Genomic DNA, 22692 nt, shown 5'->3' with positions numbered 1-22692 from the left:
AAGTTCCAACCTCTAGATAGAGGTTGTCCTGCCGCTGCAGGACAACGCAGGGAAAGCAAATGGCGGCTCCTACGGAATGATTTTCGGCACAGAAAGTAAGGCTCAGCAGATACTCCCAATCCACAAACTCTCCCGGAACAAAGATACGCAAAAAGCGGGGCGTAGTGAGCTCTCTTCGCCTCGGGTACTTACAATCCAGTGACGGTTATAAGTCCAGTTTCTCCGGACAGGCGCGAGCGGGAAACGAAGCCACTCAGAGAAAGGCGGCCGGGAGCCGAGAGTCTCCTTCCGAATTCCTTTGTTCTTCCCGGCACTTGGCAAAGCGATCCGCTGATTATCGGTGAAACGGCTGAGGACGGGCAACGCGAAATCTCGCCAAGAACCGCAGCTCCGAACGCCAGATTCTGCAACTCCGCAGCTCAGGCGGCCTCCGTCCGTTACAGCAGACCTAGCCGAGAAAAAACAGCTGCGTCACCACGCGAGACCGGCAGCTGCTGTGAGTCGCAACACGCCTCGGGCGGAAGTGCGAGCTGCCCCAGCGCGCGCAGGCACAACGTGCGATTAAGCTATCCGGCGTCTTGTCGTCTCGCGAGAACTTAGCCTTAAAGGGATGAAGACTTTCGCCAAGAGCTGTTGGTTTAAAAGTATTTAGAGGAAACGGTTCTAAGAAGGACATGGATTCTCCCGCGCGCCTCCGCTACCCCCTCCGCTAAAGAGAGTGATATTTTAATAATCAAATAGTACATTCAAAGAAGTTAAGATTTGTGATATCACACTAATTAGATATTATTATTAAAAATTTATATCCTATGTAAAGCAATCTTAAAATAGCTACATTGACTTTTGCTATGATATTAGAAATGGAAGGATATATAAATAAAACATGTATATGTACAACGTATTTGGAATTCTGTAAAATTAGTACAGAATAATAGGGCATCATGGAATGAGAACAGTTAAACATTTTTTTTTAGTTAGCATGATTAAACAAAGTGGAAATGTAACTGCAGTATACAAGCTCATTGAGCTCTTTTAAGAGTAATTTTATTTCTTGGGCTTTTTTTTTTGTATTTGCCTCAGTTATTTGGAGACATAGAGGTAAGCCAAATCAGTATCTGGGTATATACCTAGATCCAGGGGAGTATAGGGGTGAAATAATGGTGTGAATTGTGTCACATTTATATTGTACTTATGTATGCCTAATAAAAGATGGGAACTTTTATTAGAAATTTTTTAATCTCCTAACAAGAAAAGTGTAATTTTAAAAAATTTTAATACATATATATATATATATATATATTTGTGTGTGTGTGTGCGTGTGTGGTACGCGGGCCTCTCACTTTTGTGGCCTCTCCCGTTGCGGAGCACAGGCTCAGCGGCCATGGCTCACGGGCCCAGTCGCTCCGCAGCATGTGGGATCTTCCCGGACCGGGGCACGAACCCGTGTCCCCTGCATCGGCAGGTGGACTCTCAACCACTGCGCCACCAGGGAAGCCCTCCTATATATTTTTAAGAGGCATGTAAATCACAGAGGATCGTGTGGTGATTATCAATAAGCTACACTCTATGAAATATTTGTCCTATATTACCGAATACAGTCCATTTTACCCTGCATCCTAATGCTGCTAAAATATAGTAGAAAGCAGCAGCATAGCACAGGGAGATCAGCTTGGTGCTTTGCGATGACCTAGAGGGGTGGGATAGGGAGGGTGGGAGGGAGGCTCAAGAGGGTGGGATATGGGGACATGTGTATGCATATGGCTGATTCGCTTTGTTGTGTAACAGAAACTAACACAGAATTGTGAAGCAATTATACTCCAATCAAGATCTATTAAAATAAATAAATAAAATAACATAAAATATAGTAGCTTTGAAGGATAAATATAACCATTTTAACCTATGATGTTTGTTTTCAGTAAATTCAAATTAAATATTTAAATGTGAATTTTAATATATGGCTTGTTCTAAGTAAAATATTAACACGTAGGTCTAGTTTTTGCAACCAAATGTTTCCTATAAAGATACTTGCCTCTTTACTACTGAAATATAGGGTAAGTCTCCACATTTCACTCTTTCATCCAGTGGGTTTCATTTGTTTTTTTGTGCGTTTTCTATATGAAATCAAAGGAGCAGTGAAGGTTGACAGGCTTATAGGAGGGTAAAATTGACTCACCTACCCCCCAGCAACTTGCAGCCTTATAACTTGTATTGTTTTTACATAGAAAAATTCATCTTAAATTTAACTTTTGGTCTACTTCTGAAGATTCTGTTTGGCAGAAGTCATGGGTGTATCTGTGTTTCTGTGTCCTTGAGATTCAGAAATGCCAAAGGTGTTCTAAGATTCAGGAAACTTGAGTGTTTCTGCATGATACATAAAATGTATCATACTTTGGGATTTTTTTTAAACTTTTATTTTTTCATTTCTGCACATCTCAATACTTTTGTTTTAGTTAAAATAACTTGTTACTGTAGAGAACTTATGTTTTTTAAAAATGCTGGCTTATGGAAAACCTTTGTACAAAACCGATCCTCTTTTTAATGGGCTTGGCATCGTTGTCAAGTGCCTTTTTGATTCCTTTCGACGTGTGCACGTGTGACATTTGCTCTGTAGACCTTTGGTGCATCTTGATTCCTTCTTTTCATGCTTTGTCAAACGTAGTCTTGGCCGCAAAGAAGCCTGTAAGTAATGGAAGGAAATACTCTGCTGGTAAAGAATGTTACCCTCCTGAAGCGCTACCACCTGGAGTGTCTGGTTTCCGGCCATTGTGTCCTGCAGAAAGTGCAAAAAGCAACAGGTAACCTGTTTGCATTCCCTGTCTTTTTCAGTCATTTAGAGTTCTTTATTTTGGAACTTGTATTATGTGGGTGGTCTCTGGTATTTTGTGTAGAGGAAAAAAGGTAACTCACACATGGCTTCTGCCTAATGAGCCCTCTAAGGAAGAAAAATTAAAAGTAATTGGGAGTTTCAAGTTGTTTCTCAAGTGTCACAACAGAGGTAACTCCGTGGGAGTCTTGAGGAGACTAAAATGATCACCAATTGTGCATGTGAGAGAAGTTTGATTAAAGGCAGGTGTAGTTGAGCGAAGCCCTACAGCACAGAAGTAGGAATTTGGATACGTATGAATGGGAAAAAAGACATTTTAGGCATGGGAAATAGTTTAATGCAGAATGGATGAAAAATGTGCATTAGACCTATTCTAAATCAACTGGCTTATTAACTCAGTAAATCAGATTTAGTGAGTCAAACTAGCATTAGCTGATTTCTTATCCAGGGGATAGCTGTTCATAGTAATTTTTGTCACAGAACAGTAAATAAAATGGTTGAATTATAGCTTTAGGCTTGCTAAGTGAAATAGATGGCTCTAGATGATCTTCAGGTGACTTACTTGGTAGTAATCAGGAAATTGGGGATTAACAATTGCTTAAGAAAACAAAGAGAATTGATTTTAAATAGTACTTGAAGTAGTTACTGTGTAAAATATCTGTTCAGTTGCTCATGTTAAATGGATGTTTCTAATCCCCACTGGACAACCGACTACTTTTTTGCAAATGGTAATGTGAATTGCTGTTGCATAAACTATAGTGTTGAATCCCCAGTGTTTGCACTTGAGTTTCACAGCTCTGTGGTTTCCTGTCTTCTTCCTGAGACACTTAATCGCAGGTCCATCCTCCTCACACAGGGGGGTAAATTAGAGAACGATTAATATCACCATTTAAAGAAGTGAGACTGAAATCTCAACCATCCTGAACATAGGAGCTGAAGGGGCCTCTCAGCAGTTCAGAGAGTGATTACCAAGCCAGTAGGCTGAATTCTGTTCTGTTGTCTCCGTAGCAGAGCCCTCCAGGTCCTTGTTTTGAGCTTATTTATTTTTATACACAATTCTGTATGGATACTGTTCATACTACTAAATAGTTGTATTAACTGGGTTTAACTGGTGATGTATTTACATGAAGATCTAACTTCGTTTTGTTGCTATCTTTTTAGGGGCTTTCTATTCATCAAAGCTCGTGATGTATGTAATCAGTTGGTGGTGTGTAGCTATCATATTTATGATATATAGGGCTTGAATTGGGAAAGGTGGATGGTCATTCTTCTTGCTTTTTAAACTGACAGAGCCTTACATGAAGCATTTCCCTCTCTGAAATAAATCCATGTAAAACATGTTTGGTCGCTCTCCCAATGCAACTGTGTATTTGTGTGGATTTAGCGCACACCTGGCAGCCTTGTGGTTATGTCTGTAAACAAGGAAGCCTGTTTTCCAGTCCGCAAATCAGCTGTTACCCAGTGAAACGAACTTGACTGCCATTTCTGACCCCTCACATGGAGCTGTCATACTCAAGAATGTTCACGTTTTCAAGAAACGTTGTTTGCGGGCTATATGTACAAATTCCTGATCTGAAAGCCAATATAAAGCAACATCTCCCAAACCTCTGCTCTCTCACCAAGACCACACACATTCCCTCGCTTATGGCCTCGTGGCAAGCTAATACTGTCAGTATCAGACTCTCCTTCCCAGTGGTCTTGGGAGACTGCATAGTTGCTCTGTGAAAGGCACCACTGCTGAGGTTGAGAGAAGAGCATCTTGGGTGTCAGTCCTGGCCTTGCATTCCCAGAGAGAGGGGTGTGCACCTCGTTCTCCTGTTAGGGTTTTCCTATGCTGCAGGGTTTGCTGCTTGTTGTCAAAATGATGTCCTAGTGACTTGTCTTCTTCGTGGTTATATAATCCCAGCACACTTCTTTATGATCTGTAGACTTTTATGGGGTTGTGGCCAGGTCAGTTTTTAAATGTTTGGAAATGTCCTATTGAACAACATTGCAGTGGCAGTGAAGCTTGCTGGGAGAATTGTTGCCCTAGTTTTGGCTTAAGGGTGGTGAGAAGATGAAATTTTTGATGGGTCAGTTTTAGTTGTGTATGTGTATGTGATTTATTTTTTTTAATTCTAATGTCTATTATTCACAGCTTAGATATGTTGACTTCCTGATTATTCATCAGTCCCTTTACTGATGTATTTTCCTCTGAAAAACTACATTTTCTTCCAGACTGTTTTTGTCTGATGGTGAAGAATAAATTTTTCATTTGCAGTATAAAGTTGATCTGAGAAAAAATGTTTACCTTGGATCTTCACTTGGCTTCTGTGAAAGAAACTTAGTAAAATAATATGGGCAATTCCCATTACTAATCCTAACCACGTACAACAGAGGTCTGTACAGTAACATAGCAAAAATAAGTTCCTGTACTTTTACTTAGTCATTGCCTGTTTTACACTAAAGAGCAGTGAGAGACATTTATAAATAATGATACCTCAGATCACTTTTGTTAAATGTCCTCTAATATTTGGATATTTGGTATCTGGCTTGTGTTGTCTTTTATACAATCTTGTCTTCTTTCTTTGCACTTTAGTGTAACAACTCTGTGGTTTCCTATCTTCTTCTTGTGACACTCAGGTCCATCAGAATTTCCTGTGACTGTGACAGTAGAGAGTCCTTCCTCCTCAGAAATCGAAGAGGTCGACGATTCCTCAGAACGTGTTCAGGAGGAGCCAGAGAAAATCCGTTTGAAACAAGAAGCATTGCAGGTACAAAGTTATCACTTTAAAGCTCTAGAGAAGATTATTTTTCAAACGGAAGGCTGATTGCAACACAGCACAGCTTGTGTGAGGGTTCTGTTTTCTCATGCCATCTGCATTGTATCCGCTTGAATGATTCCTTAAGCTTAGACCAAGGTGAATGGTGGACATTTGAACTCTAAGAAACTAAAATCAAAACATGTCGTTAGTAATATATTTTCCTTTGCTTAGAAGCTTAGTATTTTAGATTTAGGGAGAAGCTTAGTGATCATAAGATAAGGAAATTGAGTTCTGAATGAATACAGTCAGCTGATTCAGTGCTCTTGTTTTACAGATGAGAAAATAGACAGTTCTAGTTGAACTCTCTTTTTATAAGAGGAAAATATGGCCTCATTTTAAATAAAAGTAAAGTTGAAAAAAGTTTTGATGTTGATATTCTCCTTTCCTAAAATCAAAAATATCAAGAAGCTACATTCTATTGCCAAATAAACCTGACCTCTAATGTCATTCCATACTTTTGTTTGTATGGACAGAAAAGAAAAATTGATTTTTATAAGAAATTTTTGCACCTCAAAATTAATATATTTATTTTATTTCAACTTTAATGCAGAGCTGAACATTTCTAGTAAATAAAGGAACACCATTTGGGGGGGACCTTGTCTTTGTGCTACAAAGTCCATGTTTAATTTTTTAAAATTATTTAATATGATTTTCTCTTCTTATGAAACATGACACTTGACAGGTTTCAGAACTAATTATCCCATTATTGTAGGACTACGGGAACTACTCTTTGATTTTCAAAAGAGAAAGTTAGATTTTTATTTTTTAATTAAAATTAATGATAATATAGAGAAATTTTAAGAAAAGAACTTAGAAAATTATGAAATGTTAGAGTAGGAGAAATCTATAGTTCATGTAGAGTTACTCCCTTTCGTTTTATAAATGCGCACCTACAATTTGTAGAACGTAAGTGGTTTATTAGTAAATGGCAGAGTATGACTAGACCCTAGAGCATCTAACCCGCATTCCTTGTTATTTTAGATGTGGTGTATTCATTTCCTTCACGAATAGACCATGAGATTGTATTTGTAAAAGCAGTAATAGACAGTGGGGAAGTCCAAGAAGTTTAAACACTGGGACCACAGAATAGCAGATTCAGAATGCACTGAGAACCCTTTTAGCTCTTCTCTGTTTTGACAAGACACTACAATGATGGTATCAAAGTGTTTAAGTATATATGCACACAACTATCAAGAGATTTCAACATAGTTTTGAAAGAAGACAGGTGGAAGAGTGTGAAACTGAAGCAGTAGAACAGAGGAAAAGCATCACCTAGAATATGCACAGGGACCACGTGCAACTGAGGAGGATTCTGACCCCACCTGAAAAAGTAGCCCCATGCTCAGGTGCGCATGTAGGAGAGAGGGTGGAGTTAGTTAAAAGTGTGACCAATAGGGGAGCTCATTGAAGGGATGTGTTTGGAGGAGTGGACTCCCTGCCCCGCCCTAACCCTCCTGAAATGAGATGATTTCATTTTGAAGACAGTGAAACTGGCGAGAACTGGGGCAGCTACTGTGAGTTTTTACACCCTAGAAAACTGTTTTTGGGGGAGATCCTGTTACAGTTACTCCCCGCTTCTTCCTGCATAAGAAGCCAATCAATCGTTGACTTCAGGGAGCTTTCTGCGCTCATTCTTAAATAGAAAATAACTGTCATTTGCCTGTTAGTTGAGTAAAGCTTACAACATGAGAGAGGGGGAAAGAGTGCAAACATATCCTAGTAGGACCAGGGACAATTTAGGGCACAGAATAATTTAAGAAAAAACCCTAATTAGCATCCTGAGAGAGGTTTAAAAAGAGCTAGCAACTATAAAATAAGACTAGGGTATTAATGAAAAGGAGAATGGTCAGAAAGCAAGAGAGGTCTCCTGGAAATGAAAATATGGTTGCTGAAATAAATTCAGTAGGAATTTAAAAAATTTCTCAGTATATAAAAAAGCAAGACACAATGGAAAATGTGATAGAAATATGTTAGAGAGGCTGCATCTGGGAGATCCCACATGTTACTATTAGAAAGTCCAGACCCAGAAAAAAAATGGAGGGAAGCTGTCAAAGGGCAACAAAATTCCCCACAGCTGAAAGTAGACATCAGGCCTCAGATTGAAAATAGTTATGCAAGATGAGTAAGAATAGACTCATACCTAGGCACCCTTCATTGTGAAACTTTCAAATACTTAAAAAACTAAATTAAAATAGAATAAAATACTGAGAGGATACATCCATTCCAGAGAGAAAAATACTGGTCACCTAAAAAAAAAGGTTACAATCTGACTTTATCATACTTGTCATGAGCACCATGGATCCTGGAAGGCATTAGAAAGATACCTCCAAAGTTTTTCAGGCACATAATTTTCACCCTAGGGGTTTGTATCCAGCCAAACTATCAGTCATAAGTGGAGGCTGAAGAAGATATTTTGTACCCAAAGAAATTTGAAAAATTGACCTCCTGTGCTACACCTTAAGCTATTTATAGACATAATCCAGCAAAATGAGGCAATAAACCAAGAAGGAAGGTAATAGGGGATTCAGTACAGATTGCAGCTAGTCTAGAGTGGAGAAGCTTCTATTGATTGTGTGATTGAGAGCTTAGAAACACCTTGAGGCATATCGTACTTACTAGGTGTTAGGCACTGTTGGAAGGGAGGAGGGAGAGGAAGAGGAGAAGGAACTTGAACTCCAGAGGAGAAAAGGCTATACGGACATAAAGCTGAAGCACACTGAACTATGGTTGATTTTTAACCTACTATTGGTGAGGAAGGGAAGAATCCACTTCAACTTGACACTATAGATGTCCCCCTTTTCAGTGACACACAGGGGTAATGACCACCTATCTAATTTGTTGTCCAAACCGGAACTTGTCCAAACTCCTTACACTTCAATAGTGTAAGGAGGCATTCTAATGCTGTAACATCAGGACAACAGGTATAAACTGGAACAGCCCAAGGCGGCTTGGGGTATGTGGTCACCCTGCACAAGGGCAGTGACACTGGCACAGTATGGAACGAGGTATAGTCTATACACAGAGACACAGTACATATGCAGTGGGCAATATTAATTTCATTGTAATAATGGCAATACTGTCTTGGTTTGCAGCTTTTATTGCCAACTTGCATGTAATCACAAATAACTAAAGTAAACTATACTTAGTATGTATTAGTATTAACTTGGTATGTACTGAAATGTATTGTGTACTAGTATGTACTTAGCATATATTAGGCTCTAAGTGTTTTTGCATATATTAACTCATTTAATCCTCTGAATAGCCTTATGAGGTTGGTGCTAATATCATTCCCACTTTTGAGAGCAGGAAGCTAAGTCAGGGAAGGAACTTGCCCAGGCTGTACCTAATTTAAGGTTGGATCGAGGCTTTGAGTTTAGGCTCTCTGCCTGTTCTCTTAAACCTTACTCCGTACTGACTCTCAAGTAACAGAAGACTTAACTGCACATAGAACAGAATATAAATTTCAACTTTGACAACGTAACAGCTGGGTTTGGAAGGTAGACAGGAGGTAGAAAAAAGGGAAGATGGTAAGAATGTCCTCATTTTACAAAGCGTGATGTTGAGAGAGCTTCTAGTTGATCAACAATGTAGGTTTTTAAGTATATGACTACAAGTCAAAGAGATCATGAGCAGTGGAATAACTCATGATGACATAACTTTACTGAGCAGTGTGGACATAGGAAAGAGTGTAGAGGAACTAAACCCTTACTTATTAGTAAGTTAGAAAGTGAACAGATAACGCCTCCAATTTAGTGAGAAAATAGTCATGTAAGAGTATTACTTGGACATGGAGAAGAATTCAAAATAACAATAGTTGGACCTCCCTGATGACGCAGTGGTTAAGAAACTGCCTGCCAAGGCAGGGGACACGGGTTCGAGCCCTGGTCCGGGAAGATCCCACATGCCACGGAGCAGCGAAGCCCGTGCACCAGAACTACGGAGCCTGTGCTCTAGAGCCCGTGAGCCACAACTACTGAGCCCATGTGCCACAACTACTGAAGCCTGCGCGCCTAGATCCTGTGCTTCATAACAAGAGAAGCCACCGCAATGAAGAGTAGCCCCCACTCGCCGCAACTAGAGAAAACCTGCACGCAGCAACGAAGACCCAATACAGCCAAAAGTAAATAATAATAATAAAATAATAAAAAATAACAATATTTGATGTAAACCTCATAAAAAAGGAAATCCATACAGCCAGTAAACACAGAAAAGTGTACGACTTCATGAAGTAATAAGTGAAAAGTGAGTCAAAACCAAGGAAACTACATGTCAATCAGATTGACAAATACATAAATAAAAAGTCTGGTAGTATCAGGTATTGTAGACCTGAAGTACTATGGGAATCTTCTACCCTCTTTATACTGGAGTATAAATCGACACAACTACTTTGGAAAGCATTTAGCCCTCTCCATCAACTGAAGGTATATAAATAGCCTGTGAGCCAGCAGCCCTCACCCCCGCCCTGTGTAAATGCACCAGAATAACGGGTACAGCAGGATTCCTGTCCATGATTTGCATTAGCACAAACTGAAAACAAACCAAATGTCCATTAAGAGTCAAAAATTAAATAAATGATGTGTATTTGTACAGTGGGAAAACTATCCAGCAATAAAATTGAATGAACTAGAGCTACAGGCAGCAATGTGGATGAATTTTTTAAACCAACGTTGAGAGAAAGAAATAAGATAGAAAAGACTTCATATACTATGATCCTGTACATAAAGTTAGATGTTGACACAACTAAACTCTTTTGTTAGGGATGCATGCAGGTTAAAGGAAATGACTGTCAAGAAGTGAGGTTGGTGTTTAACCGGGAAGAGGGAAGGAGCTTGTGATGAGAAAAGGATATGGGGGGTTTTTGCGATGCTGACAAGTATCAATACTTTCAGCTTCGAGTAGTGCTTATGTAAGTATTCTCTTTTTATTTGTCACATTGACAGTTTTGTTCTGTGCACTTCTCAGTACACATATCGTATTTTACAATTAAAAACTGCATAAAGAATCGGTCGCTTCTTGAGTGCTGGATGTGGGAGTGGGATGAGACCGTTTCATTTGAAGCCCTTCACTACTGTTTGCATTCACATGTTCATTCATTCAGCATTAATTGCACATATTCTATGTACCAAGCACTCTTCTAATTTTATATGTGTTTTAACTCATGTAATTCTCACAAGAGCTCTGTAATATGGGAGCTTATCTCCATTTTATAGATGAGGAAGTTGAGGCCTAGAGTTATAGAACTTGTCCAAGGTTATGTAGCTAATGGGTAGTGCCAGGCCCATTTGCCTCAGAGAATCTGAATATTTACAATATAATCTAAAAGAGAAATTTAATGACTAATTATAAGCAAAAAAATTGCACATTAAAGAAGATGACAAGTTTTCATCTATCCTGTTAGAGAAAAACACACAGTCTGTCTTTCACACACGTACATCTTATATGTACGTGTGTGGCAGGGATTTTCCTTATTAAGCAATTATTTATTGACCGTCTACGTTGTGCTAGGCACAGGTGCTGGGGATAAACACTTAATAAAATACACCCCCTATCTTCAAATAACTTGCACTCTAAGTGAGGAAGTAAGCCAACAGTTACAGTAGAGGTTATATACCAAGTGATACATCGCTGATGGCAGTGTAAAATCTCAGAAATCTTTTGGAAAGAAGTCTGGAGATAGGTAGCTCAGAGCCTTAAAAATGTTCATTTGCTTTGATCTCAAACTCATTTTTATGGATTTATTGTAAGAATGTTATTCTCAATATGGAAAAAAGCCTTCATGCATAAAAACGGTTATTTTGTCTGATAATACTGAAAAGTTGGAAAGAATTTAAATGTGTAAAATGGTTAACCAGTAAACCCACTCAGTGGAATATTTTGTAGCCCGCACAAAAAAATCAAGGTTATGAATCCCCTGATTATATGAGAAATGATTGATTTCAATGTTAAATGGAGAAAAGTTGAACATAAAATTTGATATCCAATATGATGGGAGCTTTGCCCCAGAAAAATCACCCTAGCCGGTGTACAGAAGGGTGGAATGGAGAGCAGATGGAAGGAAGGAAAATTATTCCAAAGCCTTATCATTAGTCTTACTTAAGTAATAGAATATCAAGCAATTTTACTTTCTAACTTTTTTGGTTCCGTATTTCCATGTAAGGGACATGAATTCTGAATATTTTGTAGGAGGAGGGTACACTTTTTCACAAAAATTGAACACTGTGTTCTAATTCCCTCCATTAGAGGGAGAAACTGTTGCATGTAATTGCACTTTGATGTGCTATTTAGAACCAGTCAGGAATTTTAGTCTACTTTCCTCTGACCGTGCTGAGGGTTTTTTGTTTTTTTGTTTATTTGTTTAGAATTTCTTTGAAATCAGTTTTAGAAGATTGACTAAACCATTATATTAAAAGTAGAGGAATTTTGCAATTTTTTCCCCTTTTTCCCCATTGAAAACTTGACTGGCTTTAGTAATGAAACATTAAAGAATTTGAAGTTCTTAGACTGTCAATTTTTTAAACATGTTCTGAATATAAAAATATATGTTCATTGAGCAAATGTTTGAAAACAATGAATAACTTCTTGAAGGAAATAAAAGCCACCTCTGCATGTACACACACCTAATCTGTTCTTTTGTCTTAAAAAAGTATCAGAAATATTTTGCCATGTCACTAACTACTCTTCTACATCAGAGAATTTGATTAAGCTTATGCATCATCTCCCAGGAAAAACGCACAGATATATTTTGAATGTAGCACTCCTGAAGCCCATTCATGAACTCTGGTTGAGACCTCTTGTCATTCTTAGTGGCTTCATAGAGCATTCCTTCAGACGATGAGCTGTTTTTATTTAAACCAGTCCCAATTCGGAGGCTCTTAGCTTTCTTCTAGGGTTTGGTTATCAACAATCTTATGACATCATGTTGGTAGATAAATCTTTGCCCACATCTTTGATTTCCTTAGGGTAAACTCCTGATGTAGGATTGTTGTTAGGTACCAAAAGCTACTCTCCAGAAAGTGATACCAGCTCCTCTCCCAATGATGGCAGGTAATAGAGTTCCTCATTCTTTAAGTGATTGTTCAAAGCAGTTAACATGTATAAATATACCTTACTGTTTTCATAAGTATAGGTATTATGATTGTTTATCACTGCATAAGAAACCACCCCAAAACAGTGGCCTATAACAATGACAATCATTTATTTTGTTCACGAACCTGGAGGTTGAGTAGAATATTAATTCTTTTACTACACTCTTACTGACTGAAAACAATACCTATTTGACTAGCTCAGAGTTCTGTAGGTCAGAAGTCCAGGCACAGCGTGACTGGGCTTCCTGCTCAGATACACACGGGAACATGTGGGTTCCCTCCTGAGAGTGTTAAAGCACGTGAAATTTAAGTGTAAGATATTGAGCCCCAAACGTTGGATGTTCACCATAGTTTGTGTGGGCCACAGAGCTGAAATCAAGATGTCAGTCTGGCTGTGTTAGCGTCCAGAGGCTCTGGGAAAGAATGCCTACAGGCTTCTTCCGGCTTGTTGGCATAATTCAGATTCTGGAGTTGCAGGACAGAGGTCCCCATTTCCTTGCTGGCTGTCAGTCGGGGGAGAGTTTCAGCTCCTAGAGGCCTCTCGCTTGCCTTCTCTGCCGCAGCATTGGACTTCTTCAGAGCCAGCAATGGAGAGTCTCCCTCTTGTCCATTTTGTACTTCAATTCAGGAAGAGTTCAGGTCCTTTTCGTGGGGTGCCTGAGTAGGCCACATCCACCTAAAGTAATCTCCCTATCTTAAAAGATCAACTGATTTTGAACCTTAATTCCATGTGCAAAATCCCTTCACTACAGCACCTACATTTAGAGTTTGATTGGATAAGTGGAAGGTTTGTGTACTTCAGTAAGTGGTCATCTTGGAGGCTCTGTCAGAATTCTGCCTATTGCAAGCAGTGTCCCCACTTCAAGGACCGAAGTGTCTTAGCTCCTAAAACTCCTAAGATAGTTTATCAGTGTTCATTTTATTTCAGTGACCTTGGTGAAGGGAAGACTACCACCGCCGTGAGCAGGAATGGCAGCCAGCTTCCTGAGTCCACAGTGTGGCTCTGCTACTTAGTGGTGTGACCTTGGCTGTGCTGCTCTACTTACTCTACTTCTCTGCCTCTGTTTCCCTCATCTGTAAAATAACATGGAGTTAGTGATCGTTCTTTCCTCGTAGGGTTTTTTGTTTTATAAATTTATTTTTGGCCGCGTTGGGTCTTCGTTGCTGCTCGCCAGCTTTCTCCAGTTGCGTCGAGCGGGGGGCTACTCTTCGTTGCGGTGCGGTGGCTTCTCTTATTGCGGAGCACAGGCTCTAGGCGCGCAGGCTTCAGGAGTTGTGGCACGTGGGTTCTAGAGCGTAGGCTCGGTAGTCGTGACGCACAGGCTTAGTTGCTCTGCGGCATGTGGGTTCTTCCTGGACTAGGGCTCGAACCCGTGTCCCCTGCACTGGCAGGCGGATTCTTAACCACTGTGCCAGTAGGGAAGCCCCCTCTTAGGGTTTTGATGATTCGATTATTTAATACCCAGGGAACTCCAGGAACAGTGCTTGACTGTAAATTGCTTTAAAAGTGATTACTTTTTTAAAACATGCTTTTGAATCTGCAATTATGCAATTCAGGTATGCTAAGCAGGTTCGTTAATAGGACTTCCTGCTATAAAGAGACCCACAAATAAAAATAGAATTTTTCTTTCTTGGTCGTAACTTCTTATTTCTGACTTACTATGTTATATGCATATGCCTTTTATGGTGGGCTGCCACAAATTTATGTTGGAAAGAGTGGAATTTAAATAAATCTTTGCAAATTTGATAGATTTTGATCATTCATTTCACTGGCATGGTATAATATGACCAGTAGCAGACTAAAATCTGAGTTCACTTCTGGCTCTGCCCCTAAATCCTGATGAGACCAATAGCTGGAAAGGCTTTTGGATATTATACTATGAATTACTTATAATATTGACTCTGTTTGTTTAGGAAACCCTGGAGGAGTGCCTAAAGCAGTTAAAGGAGGAAAGAGTAATAAGACTGAAGGCTGATAGACGAGTCAGTGAGGTAAACACGTTTCATCTGCTTTTGAGAGTGTTTTGGTTTTATTTTGATTTGATTTTAAGCCATATACACATATTTTGTAAGCTTTAAAACTGTAATATGTTGCAAATCGGTGGTATCATATGGACTTTTGCATTTACTGGTATTTAGTGATCATATGATCTATATTCCAGAAAGCATGTTTTTAAAGATGTGAAAATCTGGTTTTGTGTATGTGTGTGTGTGTGTGTGCTTTTATATGACATTAGCTTATTTCCTGTTCATGATTCTTTGATTCAAGAAGGCACTTTCTGTGCATGTATTGTATATACAGTAACATAAAAGACATGATGAGACTCTCCTGGCAATGAATTAGGAAAGTGAATCATTTAAATAAATTTAAGATATTGGAAAACTTCTAAGAATGCAATGAAAGATAAAAATATATACTATGAGAATTACATTAGGTAATGTGCATGAAAGCAGGGCATAATCTAAAAAGTTCTATCTAAATATAATTTATCACAGGGTGAGTGTAGGGAGGAATTTTTAAAAGTGCATCCAGTGGATTGGCAGACACTCATTCAATAAATGTTGAGTACCTGCTCATGTAAGGCAAAAGGGGCATCATGAACATTAACGGCCTTTCTGAGAAATACGAGAGTTGAGCTTACAGGGGGTTTTAAGTGCGTAGATGCTGAGCGGAAGGGGAAGAGTGCACGGGGGTGAATATGTTCAAGAAGCCAAAGAAAATATTGGTGATCGTACATTTAATAAATTGGGTTGGGTATGATTTAGGACTTTTAAACGTAAGCATTAGATATTTTACTCACTAAAGTTAATTCTTAACATTCATCAGAGTTGTAATATGTTTTGTTCAAATCAGATTCTATAATTCACTTTCTAATTTAAGGGAAACTTAAAGCAGGTCATTTTCTAATGTGGAATGAGGCTCCATTATGAATTGAACCAGTTAGAAATGTGATCTTTTGTGAAAGATCATTAATAAAACGGTAACTTGGGTTTATTTATATACCACCTAAGTGTTATATAGGAAACTTTGTTGGGTGCCTGTGGGCTTTGGTTATTATGTGATATGGTCTCTGTCTTTACTGGCGGAGGGTTACATTAATTATAAAATAATTACATTTTGAGTGTTTTAGTTTTGTTCCTTGAAACTAGGCAAGACTACTTTTTCTTTGTTTGTTGTTTTTTGGGGTTTTTTTTGCGGTATGTGAGCCTCTTACTGTTGTGGCCTCTCCCGTTGCGGAGCACAGACTCCGGACGCACAGGCTCAGCGGCCATGGCTCACGGGCCCAGCCGCTACGCAGCATGTGGGATCTTCCCAGAGTGGAGCACGAACCCGTGTCCCCTGCATCGGCAGGCGGACTCGCAACCACTGCGCCACCAGGGAAGCCCAAGGCAAGACTACTTTTGATGACAATGAGAAAAAATCATGTCAGACGTTTTCAGTCTTCTTGTATAGCTGGAACATGAAAATGCCCAGTTAAGAAACACAACTTTCTCTTTGTCTGAAGCCCTTCATGCCCACTCATTGACAAGCATGATCCTGGATGATGAAGGTGTTTGGGGCAGCACTGAGAATTCTTTTCAGAAGTTCCATGCTTTCCTGGTTCTCCTTAAAGATGCTGGGTTAGTTCATTTCTCTTCATGGCATTCTTCTCTTTGCGACTCTAATGGTAGTTTGCTGAGGAACTGGAGCAATTTTCATCACTTACGTGGCTATATTTAGCCAAATTTAGTGTAATTATAGGTAATATAGTTGACATTTTAAAATGAGGAATTAAATTTTTTAAGAAATGCAAATAGGGAAGCCTGCTTTGGTAGAGTGGGGAGCCCATTATAAAAGAGTAACCTGTAGACAGAGTAATTAGTAGGTATAGTTGTTTTGTAAAGACTAAATTAAAGGCAGTTTTCATTGAAAATAGTCGGGAATGCATAAGAATTTTCCTATCTTTCACTTCTTTTGCTTGTTTGATAAGTTTGAATTAAAGTTATCTTTGCCTTAGACATAAAAATGATTATTAATCTGCAGGGGAGATATAGGTCAGTGGTTCTCAACCGGGAGCAATTTTGCTGAAAGAGGGAAGTGGAGATTGATAGTTGATGGAGTGGTGTTTTGTCAGTGAATGAATTGGTGTTGGTGTTGGGAAGGAAGGAACAAACACATTCTTGGAAACTGGAGGAAAGGTGGTAAAGAAGTGTAGGAATGGAGGTGTGACAGGCAGTGGACAGGGTGCATGGAACATATTGAAGCTTCTAGTGAGACAGTGGGATGTCTCCTAGAGGATGAATCTGGAAATGGCTGAGGATTTGGGGGAGAGAGAGGCTTGTAGTCTGGAGTAGGATGTTAGCTTTTAAGATTTTAGAAGTAGGGCTTCCCTGGTGGCGGGGTGGTTGAGAGTCCGCCTGCCGATGCAGGGGCTATGGTTTGTGCCCAGGTCTGGGAGGATCCCGCATGGCGCGGAGCGGCTGGGCCCGTGACCATAGCCGCTGAGCCTGCGCGTCCGGAGCCTGTGCTCCGCAATGGGAGAGGCCACAGGAGTGAGAGGCCCGTGTACCGCAAAAAAAAAAAAAAAAAAAAAAAAAGATTTTAGAAGTATTTCATGATTGTAAGTCTGGGGAAATCTAAACTGCTCTTCTGTGATTATAATAACCTTTGTCTTTTCTCCTTTCCTCCTCTCGTCTAGGCTTGGGCAGTTGGCCACAATGGCTGGTATAGATCAGTCAGATTTTCATTTACTAGGTCGTCCCCAGATGAATTCTCCTGTTAGTAGTCCACCTAAAGAAGAAAAGAAGGCACTTGAAGAAGGAAAATCAGAATCAAAACAGGGTGCCCCATAACAAATGCAAAATAGCCAAGTAAATGGACAGAACAGCACTTAATGATTCTAAGAGTGATTAGCAAAAAGGAAATGACCAAGTCAGCGAGAAAACAATAACGATCAGTCTCTAATAGTTCACATGCCCGGGAGCTAGAAGACTCTGGAATCCTTTCGAAATCTGAGATTAGTAAATGTGGGCCCATTTCATGATACTGTACTTTTGTAAATAAGGAGACTGGAAGTTCTTGAGAAAATTTATGAGTTAACGCAAACTATCCTTAATGAAGAAAGAAGACATTAGAGAAAATATTCCAGATTTTAAATTGTATAAATGTCTATTCTGTTCATATTTTATCTAGGTTTCTATTTGTATGCAGTCAGCTTACAATGAAGGAACACTAATGAAGGTACACATACTGATATAATTTTTAAAATAAGTAATCCAGACATAGCTAATAGGTAACATATTAGAGTGAATCACCTGGTTATGGGAATGGGAGGGGAAAACCTGTCAGCTTTTCCTCCAGCCTCACTTGGAGCCCCCATCAGCCAATCTCAGGGTGGTCTTGGGAACTGACAGCTTGAGAACACAGTCTGGTCACAAACTATATACGGTTTACATGTGCCTGGAGGATAGAAAAGAAATTAATTATCCTACAGGATAGGGTTTTATTTTTAGTGAGGGAAAGGAAATGGGTAATAACTACCCCAATCACCAAAGTCTGAAAACGTAGCGGACATAGCCTTGGTTATAGCTAGGTTAAGCTGAGAATCACTTGGCAAGATATAATTACAAAAAAAACTGGCTCTGAAATCTTCTGATTAATCAATTGACTGTGTTAATAATAAGATTACAGAGTAACATTGAAGTTTTGAACTCTACTTTTTAATGGTTGGCTTTGTTCATCACTGAATTTTTGTCTTGTCTTTTGTCTTCCCCTCCACTTTCAGAAAATTACAGGTGATGCTAGGATTCCTTTGCCTCTCGACTCCTTCTGTGTCCCAGCGTCTACTCAGGAGGCCTTAGAAACTTCCAAAGACAACCTGGGGGTCCCAGTCACAGAGCAGCGGCAGGAGTCTTGTGAAGATTTCATTGCTAGAACATATTCTCCTTCAGCAGACGTCATTTCTGGAACTGGAAGTCAAAAAAAAGAAGAAGAATTATCTAGAAATAGCAGGTCTTCTTCAGAGAAAATGAGCAAAGCAGGTGAATAGACCAAAAACTACTCTGCTAAGAAACAACCTGGGAAGGACCTGCATTCCTGCTCTGACTCACCTGTAAAGCAGAAAAGCAAAGGAATTGGGCAAAATAATTCTTTGGTTAATAAACCAATTAAAAGTGAGTCTTCGAAAAAACACATTTTTGTTAAGAAAGAGAGTAGAATAATGACTGTTTCATCAAAGACAACTAAAAGTAAACTCAGTGTACTAGAACAGTCTGAAAGTGATACTCTTGGATCTGATTGTGAATTTCAAGAAAGCATCCATACTCTATCACGCCTAACATAGGTCTAAATCTTTTAAAATTATGTTTTTGCCTTCAAATTTTCATAAATTACTTATGTTTTTATTATAGCATATGGTGTTTTCAGTTACTTGACTGGAAGCCATTAGAGAAAGATTTTTTTATCTATACTTTTTTATTATAATGAAAGTTTGGGTGTACTTTTCCTTGTAACACTTTGCACCATTCATTCAGCTAGTGTTTACTGAGGGCTTCATATGTACAGTACTTTTCTGGGTGCTGTTGCTTTCAGCAGTGAACAAAATAAAGCCTTTACTCTCCTGGAACTAGCACTCTGTGGTGGGAGAAAACATAAACAACAAAGCAGGCTAAGGGTTAAAAAGAGATGGGAATAATAAATGGAATAGTTTTACCATTTGGTTAAACATCAAACTATTATAAATCACACGGCCAGAAGCCATTGACATATTTTAATTCATAATAACCAGAGAGCCTCAAACATTTACCAAGGCACTTAACCGTGTTTATGGATTACAGCAACGCTCTGAGGTAGGGAACTCTTACCATCCCCATTTTATAGATGAACAGTCTGAGGAGACATTATGTGAGTTGCCCAGAATTACACAGCTATAAGTAAGTGGGAAGTTGCAATGTGACCCGAACCCATGCTCTTTTTTTTTTTTTTAATGTATGGACTTTATTATCTTTCATTTGTTTCTGATTTATGTGAATTTTTTCTTTAAAGATTTTTTCTGATGTCAACCATTTTTAAAGTGTTTATTGCATTTGTTACAGTATTGCTTCTGTTTTATATTTTGGTTTTTTGGCCTCAAGGCATGTGGGATCTTAGCTCCCCGACCAGGGATTGAACCCTCACCCCCTCCACTGGAAGGCAAAGTCTTAACCACTGGACCACCAGGGAAGTTCCCCTTATGTGACTATTTTTCTGGCAATTTTTTTAAATTTTATTTTTTATTGACATACACTTGAATTACAGTGTTGTGTTAATTACTGCTGTACAGGAAAGTGACCCAGTTACACATTTATGTACATTCTTTTTCATATTCTTTTCCATTACGGTTTATCACAGGATATAGGATATAGTTCCCTGTGCTCTACAGTAGGACCTTTTTGGGTTTTTTTTAAATACATGCACTTTTTAAAAATAAATGTATGTATGTATGTAGTTTTGGCTGTGTTTGGCCTTTGTTGCTGCACGCGGGCTTCCTCTAGTTGAGGTGCACATGCTTCTCATTGTGGTGGCTTCTCTTGTTGCAGAGCACGGGCTCTAGGTGCCTGGACTTCAGGAGTTGTGACATCCGGCTTAGTTGCTCTCTGGCATGTGGGATCTTCCCGGACCAGGGCTTGAACCCATGTCCCCTGCATTGGCAGGCGTATTCTTAACCACTGCGCCACCAGGGAAGTCCCACGTAGGACCTTTTTGTTTATGCATCGTGTATATATACACCAGTTTGCATCTGCTAATCGCAAACTCCCAATCCAACCCTCTCCCACCCCCTCCTCCTTGGCAACCGCCAGTCTATTCTCTATGTCCTTGGTTATGTTTCTGTTCACACATAGGCTGTAACCAGGCTCTTAATTACTTTGTTATCCTGTTTCCTTGTTAAGAGAAGAAGGGTTTAAGGAAGGCACTGAGAGAAGCCAGTGACCACTAGAAGTGCAAAAACAGTGGGGCTGTCAGAAAGCACACCTGTCTCCTTCCCCCATCGTGAGCAGAATTTTGAAATGGCAGAGTATGTAAGAGTATGTGATGACATCTCTGGATTAAATTATGTCTCCCTGGTAAAACATGTACAGATAAGTCTTTAGTTCAATCAGAGTGAAAGGTGAGATCAGAGAAAAGCTGGAGTGTCAGATTTCTTGTAGAAGGTCCTGCCTGATTGTTACTAAGAGGGCTACTACAGTACTAGTTAGTTCATTAGTCATGGGTTGAGTGTTAGAGGAGTGAAACAATGAGCAAGATGTAGTGTTGGCCCTTTAGCAGTGGAGTCAGAGGGGAAGACGCACAGCAGATGTCTCATCCTGCACGTGACCTGCTGTGACGGGCATATTCAGGGCGTTTAGTCAGTGTTTGTGGAAGAAGAGGGGGAGCCGTGAGGCAAAGAAAAGTCATCAAAAGAGGCAGTCCCTAAGCTAAGTCTTAAAGGACTCGTGAGAAACTGGTGAGTCAGCCGGTGAAAGGCAAGGATACTCAAGGCAGAGTGGACAGCGGAAGTCCAGAGCCGTGAGTGTGCGAGGGGTGTGTTACAGAGCCACAGGCACAGGCTCTGGAGGATCAGTGCAGTGTCCCCAGGCAGCGGCAAGTGCCCCTAAAGGAGGCAGCGAGGAGGAGGAGAGCAGGTCTTAACCATCCATGTGCGTGGAGCTGGTTTCCTCAGAAAATAGCTAAGAATGGAAAGGACAAGTTCGGGTGGCATTTTAGACCACTGACGTCAGTATGGATGAGGAATCTGAAGAAGCCTGGAGATAATTATGCCCCACTCTTCTGAGGAGCAGTGCTTTATATTTTCAAGTGGGATTTTCACGCTGCCACCTCCTCTCCTGTCCCTACTGAAAGGTTTATAGGCCGGCAGAAGGGAGAACCTGGCTTAAGTAAAGTTAATCAGGTTCCTTTACTGTACAGCTTCTCGGGGCTGCTGTAGGCTAATGTTCATTCTGGATCGTCACAGCAGGCGTATGGTACACAGCCATCCTCAAAGCTATTTGACCCTAGAGTCCTTTTTTAATAGAATGTCTAACAACTGGTTCCACCGAACAGCAATTTCGTAACTTCTAGACCAGGTAATAGCAAGAAGAAAGGGGTCTGAAATAAGGTATAGATGAAGGGAGGAAATAAGTTCTAATTGTATTTAGGAAATTACCAGCAAGACTTGACCTTGGGAAGTAAGGAAGAAGTAGGAGGCGGAGGCTGAACCCCCATCTGTGTGACTAAGGTTGGGTGGTGGTATCATTGAGTTTGGAAATAGGGGATAAAGAACTGAAGTGGGGAAAAGACTTTAGTTCTGGACATGTAGAATTTTGAAGCACCTGTAGAATTCAGAAGACAAACTGGTAGATAACTGGACATGCACGTGAAGACATGGAAAGATAAAAATTTGAATGTCCTCAGCACATATCAGCAGTCATTAAAATCATGAAAATGGATGAGATGTCAGAGAATTGTGAGTCCTGACAACGTTTCAGTGATAAGCAGAGAAAGAATTCTGGGAAGGAGAGAGGTGACAGAGATTCCAGAAGGAGGAAGGAGATGCCAGCGTCGTCCTTCAGAGACTGTGAGTGTCCATTGGATTTGGGCAGTTAGGTCCCCAGTGACCTGAGAGCAGTGCAGGGAACTGGTGGACAAAAAGCCAGATGGCAATAAACTGAGGGCGTAGGGCTGCCTGTCGGGGCCAGGCGGGGCTAGTGAGGACAGTGGGAATAGGCTGCTCTCAAGGAGTTTGGATGAAAAGAGAAAATGATGAGCAAAAAAGAATTTTTTAGAATGAGAAGGACTTCTATTTTATATGTTGAAATGAAGGAACCAATAAAGGAGATCCTGAAGATGTGGATAATAATTTAGAGAATTGGGGAAACATGGACATATGAATAAGAAAAAAACCTTGCACAGTATATAAAAATCACTTGTATCCTTCGAGCTGGATGGATACTGGTAAGTTTGGGAGGAAATAAAGGTAAGAAG

The 22692-nt window shown here is 39.9% G+C and overlaps 1 pseudogene across 1 annotated transcript; it reads left to right on the top strand.

The window, feature by feature from the left end:
• Positions 1-610: 610 nt before the first annotated feature.
• On the top strand, positions 611-20344 carry LOC308611036 (centrosomal protein of 78 kDa-like; annotated as a pseudogene). The gene is made up of 7 exons: positions 611-632; positions 5447-5577; positions 14628-14705; positions 16168-16334; positions 17393-17564; positions 17887-17934; positions 18473-20344. The product of its transcript is annotated as a centrosomal protein of 78 kDa-like (transcript).
• The last annotated feature ends 2348 nt before the right edge of the window (positions 20345-22692 follow it).

Source organism: Mesoplodon bidens (assembly GCF_964165515.1).
Source record: "Mesoplodon bidens genome assembly, contig: HAP1_SCAFFOLD_240, whole genome shotgun sequence".
NCBI lineage: Eukaryota > Metazoa > Chordata > Mammalia > Artiodactyla > Ziphiidae > Mesoplodon > Mesoplodon bidens.
This window is presented reverse-complemented; position numbering and strand designations above follow the sequence as displayed.